The sequence below is a fragment of the Taeniopygia guttata genome, chromosome Z, assembly GCF_048771995.1.
Source record: "Taeniopygia guttata chromosome Z, bTaeGut7.mat, whole genome shotgun sequence".
NCBI classification, from domain to species: Eukaryota; Metazoa; Chordata; class Aves; order Passeriformes; family Estrildidae; genus Taeniopygia; species Taeniopygia guttata.
The window spans coordinates 51,872,786-51,881,896 of NC_133063.1; the positions used below are offsets into that span (position 1 = coordinate 51,872,786).

At 38.0% G+C, this 9,111-nt stretch overlaps 1 long non-coding RNA gene across 1 annotated transcript; it reads left to right on the plus strand.

The window, feature by feature from the left end:
* Positions 1–3: 3 nt before the first annotated feature.
* LOC140681719 (uncharacterized) lies at positions 4–9,104 on the plus strand. The gene is made up of 2 exons (XR_012052824.1): positions 4–6,604; positions 8,763–9,104. It is a non-coding gene; the product is annotated as an uncharacterized lncRNA (long non-coding RNA).
* The last annotated feature ends 7 nt before the right edge of the window (positions 9,105–9,111 follow it).

The following is a 9,111-nucleotide window of genomic DNA, read 5'->3' on the forward strand; positions in this document are numbered from 1 at the left end:
TGTCAGTCACCCCAGTCAGCTGGAGGTAGTGGTACAGTCAGAGCAGGGGGATGGGCTGAGGAGTTATTTTCTGAACACAGTGGTAACCACAGTGAGGGGGGAAGGCACCTCTCTAGTTACAAAAACGCTGAGCTAGCAGGTTTTTTCTCATGTGCTTTATCTGATATTTGCCTTACAGAATGTTGTGCTCCATCTGAGGGCATGTGCATACTGAGCTCCTTTGGCCAAGCTGCTCTTGATTATATCACTCTGCTTTCAAATATTCTCTGTAGAACCTCCCAGTTCTTCAACTTTGTTGAAGGCTCGAGCCCAGAATTTCATCTATTTAAATCAATGTAGCTATATGAAAGTCATGAAGCTCTAGCTGCCGGCAGTAGGTACCTGAGCCTCCGTATTTCACTGTTGTATTTTCTTAACCCCAGAACCACCAAGGTATCTTGTGGACATCCAGGTTAAACTGTTTCTCTACTCTCTTTCCTTGGTGACAGAATTGTTTATGCACTATGTTTTAGCTTAACAGCAGTTTGCTTTGCTTTGATTTCCTTCAATGTACATATTACATGTGTTTATGGGGAAATCAATGTTTAAAGACTTGTTCAAGGTGGTGAGATTGATACTGCTTAGATCTATGGCTTGAGGCCATCTTCTGAACAGATAAGCATTTTGCTTTAGGCTGGATGCAAGATAGGGAACTGCTGACCTTGGGGGGTTTACGCTATACTGTAAAAGCATAGCATATGCACTTCCTTTCCACTGGTCAGTGGAAAGAATGAGAAAGATTGACCTTCCAAGACTGCTGAGCTGAACTTCTGTTCAGCAGTCTTGGAAGACTGGAAGAATGTAGAAAACAGACAGACTTCATACTAGACCTGAAGTTCTCTTAAGAAGTGGAGTATGTTTGTATTCCTTATATTGTTAGGGAAACACATCTTGTACTCTTGGCTGGTTTGGTACCAAACCCTCGTATGTGCAATAATGTTTACCTATTACCTGAAACCCTTTAGTGCTTCAGTTGATAGACAATCTGCTCACCTCCTGCTTCAGGTGTCGGGGACCATTCTCAGTGCTGACAAAATCCTGTAAGGTTGGCTGGAAGTATTTGGTGTGCACCACATCCACCAATTCTTGCATGAGCACAGAGGCAGTCAACAAAAATGAAGCAGGTACGGCTCTGTTAATAGGGCCAATAAAAGTAATGCATCTCAGTGATGGCTGACAGTTGCTCTCTTGCCAGTTATAGCAACACAGGTGGAGACACTCTCAGAGGAAGCACATCTCCATTTCCTTTTCCTTTCTTTGTAGAGAGGATGTGGACAAGGTTTGATTGATGAGTGCTGAACCAATAAACTATAGGTTAATATCACTGAGTGCTGCTATGACATGCAGCTCACAAGTACTGAAAAACCAGAGTTCAGGCAAAGTAAACTGAGCTGAAGTAGCTTTTGTATAAAACAAGTACCTTGCTGTGGAAATCACACTGAAGATGGAAATGGACAGTGGTCACTATGGAAAAGTGAGTATTTCCTCCCATACAGTATGCAAAGACACCTGCAGACCCTCAGATGCCTAACGTAGAGATGAGAAGCACCTGTTGCTAGCTATTATCCCTGTGACAATAAATACTATATGTATTTATTATTATATTATAGTATTATAGTATTATTTCTTATTATATTTTTTATAACCCTTATAATACTAAGATTACTTCAACTGTGTTCACACCCATAAACCATAAGCATCTTACTTTTTAACATTCACCCTACCTTAGATCATTACTCTGCCTCAATATTTATTGATGAAAAACATTCCTCTGTCTTAGAGGAAGTGGTAGGAATTATTGTAATCTTGGTTGTGGATTAAATTAATTTGGTTTAGAAATTTATAAATGAAATATGCTTAAACTTCAGTCTGAAGCATTACTGTTTCTGAGTGGGAAAGAAATCCACTTCCACAGGATTTTTTTATGAACATAGATAAAGCTGTTAATAATTGTCAAATTAACAGTCTAGGAGTCTGACCATTCTATTTCTTACATTAATCCCCTTTCTGTTCATAGGCCTCTGTAGCCTTTTGTCTGTCGCTTGAAAAGAAACAATCATCTTAAATATTAATTTTTGCTTTCTGCTGCAAATATTTCCTTAGTTGTTGAGTTTGGTCCAATATCAAAGCAGGAGGCAAGTTATGAACTCTAATTTGGACAAGCCCTCAGTTTGAAACAGTAATTTTTTTAATGATCATCCTGTTTCTATTCACTTTCTTTCTTCTTTGGGGAGGCTGATATAGATCTGGTGGAAAGAACAGCCACTTTCCTTTCTTATTGAACATAGACTCTTCTGACATGTTCCAAGCTTTTCAAAGCATCAGAGCACAGAAACGTCATTTGTTGTTTCTGTTATCTAGAGTGGTAATGTAGATACTTCTTGGGGGGAAAACAAAAACCAAAACTACATAAAAAAACGCTAACACAATGCCACAATCCCAAAGGACGTGGAATTGTGGCTGTCAGAAATTACATTCTGGTAACACCTGCTAAGGAGATTTGTAACGTGCAAATAATGCAAGGATGGGGGCAGAACACAGATTCAGCATGAACCCTATTGTGAGGCCTTAGGACTTCAGTGCCTGTTTTGCTCGTGACTGAAGGATGTCATAAACACAGTATTCAAAGTCCACTTGCAAATCTTAATTGTTTACTGGCTCTTCTCTGTCTTCTCTGACAACTGTGTCAACTCAGGGTAGTTACTCATACTTTATAGTGGAAAATATTGCAATAGCAGAAGGCTGTTAGAGCTACATAATGCTTATATAAAAAAAGTTCCATCAGTTTATGCCGAATAAACATGAATAAATGCTGTTAAAAAGGGGTCACTTAAGTGAAGGGCAAAAAGATACACTGAAGTAAGGTAACTCATAAGGTCAAAGTAACAGCATAAGGTAACTAAATGCATACTTCTCAGAATTCAAAGGAAGGAACTAAAGCTGACATCCTCTGATGTAGACCTAAAGATTGTTTCAGTGAACAAAGGAATAGCTGATACATGCAATTGTCCACTTCTAAATAAAATGAGACTTAAAGGAGCCCCGATCTAGCAAAATGTTTGGGTTTTCTGCTTGGAAATTCCATTACAATCATGAAGTACCTTTCTCTGCTTGAATCTATTAGTAGTACACTGTAAGTAGGAAAGGAAATGTTTTATCAGATGTGTCCTCAATCACAATAACTGCACAGATTACGAAGGCAAACAGACCATAGTTGCTGAATGCCTACATCTGTTCTGAGCTCCTTATAGGCTCTGTTTACTTTCTGCATTTATCCTGCAATAATTTTATCAGTCCACAAATTCCCCAGGTCACTGCAGTGAGCTTAAAACCAGTGGTCCTCTAATAATTTGAAGGAAGAAAAAATTTGCTGACGATACCCAAGAGGTGGTTCAGAGGATCACAGCTGTAGGAAATCTTCCACATTTTTGTATTTTTACCAGTGTATTTGGTAATACCTGGCAGTCCTGTGATCTGTAGAGGAAAATAAAAAATTCCTTCAGTTAGGTGTGACTCTGCTGAGGCTCCTGGTGCTTGTCAAGAAGCAAATGTCATCATGCAGTGCCCAAAACAGGGTATCTGTACACATCTCATATCCCACACAATGATCATCCATCTATGGGAATGATGCAGCTGCACCAGGAATTTAGCAGGCAGCTTTACGCTCTCCAATGCAATTCACTGAGTGAACACATAAAATGGTTAGGGATCTGGACCAATGAACACACAGAAGGTTAAAAAAACCTCTCTATTATACTGCATTCATACATTTAACAGATCAGGCCTTCAAGAGAGTTTAACTGTAATCAAAACCTCAGAAGTACCATCAGCAATACATAAAATTCCTATTAAACCCTGTATACACAATAAACCTTGTTAGGAGATGTGGAGGAAAATGATTCATCAGCTAAATTCACAGTGGTTCATTCTAGGTGACTACATTTAAATGCTTCTCACCAGAAACACCTGTACAAGCAAGTTGCTGTTAATGATTTACAACAGGTCATGCAGGCACAGTTCACTGCACTGAACTCTAGCCACAGAATGGAAGTTAAGACAGCCCAGTACATGGGATTCACTGACCATATACAGTTAGCCTGATGGGTAGTTCAAGTCTGTCCTTTGCTTATCTGTTGTGAAATACATTAAAAGTGAAGTTTTAATGTATTTTAATGAAAACTGGTCCTAGCTAATGAACAAGAGATATTTGTATATAAAAAAATCAAGAATTGTTGAACTGTGATTAACAAATGGATTATGTAGTTTTGGTTAAATTTCTCTTTGTTGCTCTATGTTACCTTCTTTTCCTGGTAATACAGAAGTGGCTGTGAACATTATGGTCTGCAAGAGATGTTAGGAGCATTTATGGGCAGATTCATCTGAGTGCAAGATGGAGGTTGTCTTAGATGGAATGGAATCTGACAAACGAAAATACTGATTGCTTGTTGATGATAGTTCTTGTCAAATGGCAGGGTCAGAGGAGGCCACAAAGATGTTGAGAAGGCTGGAGCACCTCAGCAGCAAAGATAGGCTGAAAGAGTTGGGGTGAAAAAGAGAAGGCTTCAAGGACACCTCACTGAGGTCTTTCAGTACCTAAGAGGGGCTGAAAGAAAGAGAAAGAGGGACTTTTTACATGGGCAGGTAGTGACAGGGCAAGGGGAAATGGTTTTAAACTGAAAGAGGAAAGGTTTAAGTTAGATGGTAGCCTGACTTAGTGAAAATGGATGGACTAGATGATCTTTATGGTCTTCTATAATTCTGTGATTCTATTATATACTCTAGTATTAAAGCATTTAGCACTTCCAGAAGCTTTCCAAGTTTTTCTTGTCTCATGAAAATTTCACATTTATTAACTAACAAAAAGTTATTTTTGTGTATTTTGGCTGACATATGTATAACAGCAGTCCTCAATCTTCTGCTATTACAGTCCTGTATTTTACTTTCCAGAGATGCAGCTGTTGAAAGTAACAATGACCAGAGACACCATATCTGACTAATGTAATAGTTGTACCTTGACATTGGCAGTCTTCCTGTTCTCCTTACAGCTTTGGATTCCCAGTCTTTGGAAAAAGCAAAATTAGAGTAGAGTAGAACTGCAACTGCATTCCATAAAAAAGGATGCAGAATGCAATGCAGAGGAAAAACTAAGTGTTTGAAAGAAAGAGAAATGAGAGAAGATTTGAGACATTTTGTCTGAGGACACATTTGGAAGTCACCTGCACAAGCCGTCACACTACTACATATCACTACAAATAGCAAAGATATGGGAAAATCTGCCCTCCACAATTCAAGCAACTACTGTTGGTTGTTTTAATAAAATTACCATGATTTCTTAAGTTTACATATAATTGGATGGAATTCTTGTTCTTAGCTGATCTGAGAATTCACACTGGACAGGCTCCGTATCATGCTGTCTAATTAAAGGTAGTAACAGCAACACTCATTTTGTGTCTCCTCATCCCATTTCAAAAGCCCTGGCTAAACCTGTGGAACTTGAAAGGTGAGCAAGTCCTGGTCCCACCAAGAAACATCCATCAGAATGCCTCAACAGATCTTCAGTCAGTGGGGGTTTGCATGGATGCTCATTTATAAGGGTTCATATAGAACTACAGTAGAGATGAGTCCCAGGTTGGCATTTTACTTTGGTAAGTCCTCATTTCTACCTGACCTCTACTTTAATTTTTCAATGTCTGCCTCTTGGCAGGAAGATGTTCATAATATTATTAATGTATGCTTGTATTATTTACTAATTATTATTTACATATCAGGCACATAACAGTCTTAAGGATTGTATCTAAGGAAGTGTATCCCCCATAGAGCCCAGAGTCTGCATTCCACACCTGTCTTTGACCATCAGCATTTTATCCAGCCCATTAAATTGCAGGCTGAAATTTTCTGACCCTTTTCTTGTCAAGAAAAAAAAACAAAAACAACAACAACAAAAAAAAAACACACCAAAAAATCACCCCAAAAAAACACCTAAGTAGGGTTTTTTCTTTTTGCTGATCCTGCATCATAATGCTTGCCAGATTTCCTGTAACAGCTCAAAAAAAGGAAACAAAATATGACTCTGAAGTGAAAAAAAAATTGTAATTATTTAAGAATCATGGCAGTAAAGTTGCTGAACATTCTCTTCAGCTAACAGGCATTCAGGAAGAGAGACCAACCAGAAAACAAAATGCAGAAGTGATCCCATGACTGAACGAAGTAATAATTAACAATAAATGTTCTTTAATTGTATTCCCCTTTTTTCAAAGCTTCTTGCTTGTAAATGTTGTTGTTAACTTTTTAAATTCCTAAACATAGCTATTTGCCTATGTAAGTTACAAAGTACAAAACTAAAGAACAGTGATGAATTTCAGTTGTCCTGAAGCCAACACAGGACTTCAGTCTCCTCTGTTTATGCAAATCATTATGCAGTCAGCAGCTCAGGCACTGTTCGAGGCTTCCGGTGTGGATCATGTGTGAGGCTGACATTAGGAATTCGAGTGACACAACAAACAGAAGCTGGGTGGTCTTCCAGTAGCACGTGCTTTGGTAGCTGCTCCACCTGCAAGTCTACAAAGTGAGTACTCACATTATAATCAGCACAGTCCTGGTCAGTGTGACGCAGAGCACACACTGTCTTGCACAGATAGAAGATGCACTTGATGGATCAAAGGCTGTGCCAGAAAGAAAAAAGTTCTTGAAGGGAAAAAAATATTCTTCTAGAAAACAGGAAGGATTCTAGGTTGCACAGCTTTCCAACTTTTAATTGCTCTTAATCTTATCTTAATTGCATGTGGAATGACTCCGTAATTGTCCCAGGTTCTGGAATAAAGTTTCCAGTGAATATTTTATGCCCATATCAGCCAAACATAATTTCACACAGCAATAATATGATTCATAGGTCTACATTTTTGTAGGATGATTACCTGACCTGAAAGAGGATAATCTAAAATTATCTGTTAATGTTTCTGTATATATAATACATGGAAGTATAGTTGTGGGCTAGGTCAAAGCTTCTTACAATTTAAATTTAACTCCTTTCAGACTCTGTAGATTTTCATGGATTGTGAAAGAGCTTGAGAACAATCACTATATTTCATGTCCTGATATGCTGTGTCCACTGTTGCTTATCAAAAAAACTCCACAAAACAAAAATGCTTTTGCAAATGAGGTTAAATATTTGTCTATGAAACATTATATGAAATCTGTAATAATAATGTCTGTGTATGTTATTTCTACTCATGATGCACAATGTATACCCATGCAAAAAATTGCCCAGTGCATATGTATTTTGACAATAAACACAGATCACTTTTGAACAGAGTATTTCTTTAAGATGATTTCCAGACGGTACTGACCTAGACAAAGTCTGCTGAATTTATACTGGGAAATGATCTTCCAACTCAACCCATTTTATATTTATATGTATGATTCTATATTATAGGATCAAAAGAAAAAAATAGCTAAGTACTTTACATCTTATTTCTTTAGGCATGCTTCTTGTAATCCTGCAGAATCCAAATCCCTACAGTTTATGAAACTGAGGGACAATGAGTTGCTGGACTTTCTTCTTCCTCCAGATATTTAAAATTATATAAAAGAAAATATTTAGATAAGAACTAGAATTCAATACCATTGCTTGCAATGTTCAACAGACACTGATCTCCCTGACTTCACTAGTCAGCTGGGGTCACAAAAATATGAAACTTGTAAACAGCAGATAAGACTTGGCATGGAGATTGTACGTTAGCAGATAATACTGAATAGATGTAAATGCACATCCTGTCCTAGCTGGACATTTCCTCTGAAAATAGAAAGATAACGAAGGAACAGGCTGACACATTTGTGTCATAGGACTAAGATTTAAATGTTTTTGACATCAATCTACAATTCTACACATTACAGTTTTCAAGCATTCCATTTTGTTTTTATTTTATTTATTTTATTTTGACTTTATTGTCTACAAAGCTATTTTGACTTCTTAACTCCTTATATCTTCCCTTCAGTCTGGAAATAATAAAGAAATAAGAAGGATTAACAGAACAGCTCTCTGTGAAAAGCACAATCCATGTTTACTTTCCTCTAAAACTTCTAAAACAGACACTGATATTATTGCCCTCAGCATACCTACCAAAGGGGCCCCACAGAAATGTTTTCCTCTTGCATAACAGCATACATCTGGCTTGCTCTAGGCATGACAATAAAGCCTTCTTATGCACAGAACAAGTCTCTGTGCATGGGAGATGTACTGACTCGTCTGATACAGAGATTTCTTGCAAATGATTGATAACACTATAGGAATGAGAAGTTGATTTCGTAAGAATTTTTCTAATAGAAGAGACTAGAACAGCCCACGTTGCAGCTACCTGTGTTCTGCCTGGTGAATAATTTGGTTTTGATGTGGGAGATCTGGGTGTGCTACGAGTGCACTAAGGAGCTTTCAAAACCATTTTGGGAGCCAGTCAGAACTGCTCAGCAGGCTGGATGTAGGTCAGAGGCTGCCAGGTGGATGGCTTTGCAGTAGATGAGCTAATGGTCCCTTTTGAACAATAGTTACATACTCAACGCTGCACACAAGCAGGCCTCCCGAATTCTTGATTTCACATCTCCAGCTTATTAATTCCTACATTTCCTCAGAAAAAGAGGTGTTTCATTTTTTAAAGAAGGGAAATATGTGAGTCACAATTTTCTACTATTAGTTTAGTACTCATTTTTGGCTGTTTGGTCCTTCACAGCTCCCCCTGCGAGAAGCTCACAAGGCTCGGCCTGGACAGATGCTCTCAGCCCTGTTCAATGCTGCTGTGAGAGGCTGGAGCTAGAAGAGAACACCTACACTTCAGTAATTTTCCCAAACTCAGCTGAATGTTATATCCAGAAGATGTACCATGTTATTTTAATTAATACAGGATTCTTTAGTGTCATTGAGGTAATTCTGAAAAAGGAAAAAAACATAGGTAATTTTTAGGCATATAGATGGCTAATACAGGTTGAACTAGAGATATTGATAAAGATCTTTAGATGTTCACTTAACATATTCTTCCTTATGTAAATGCACTATAAACCAGGTAGTTTCCAGACTTACTA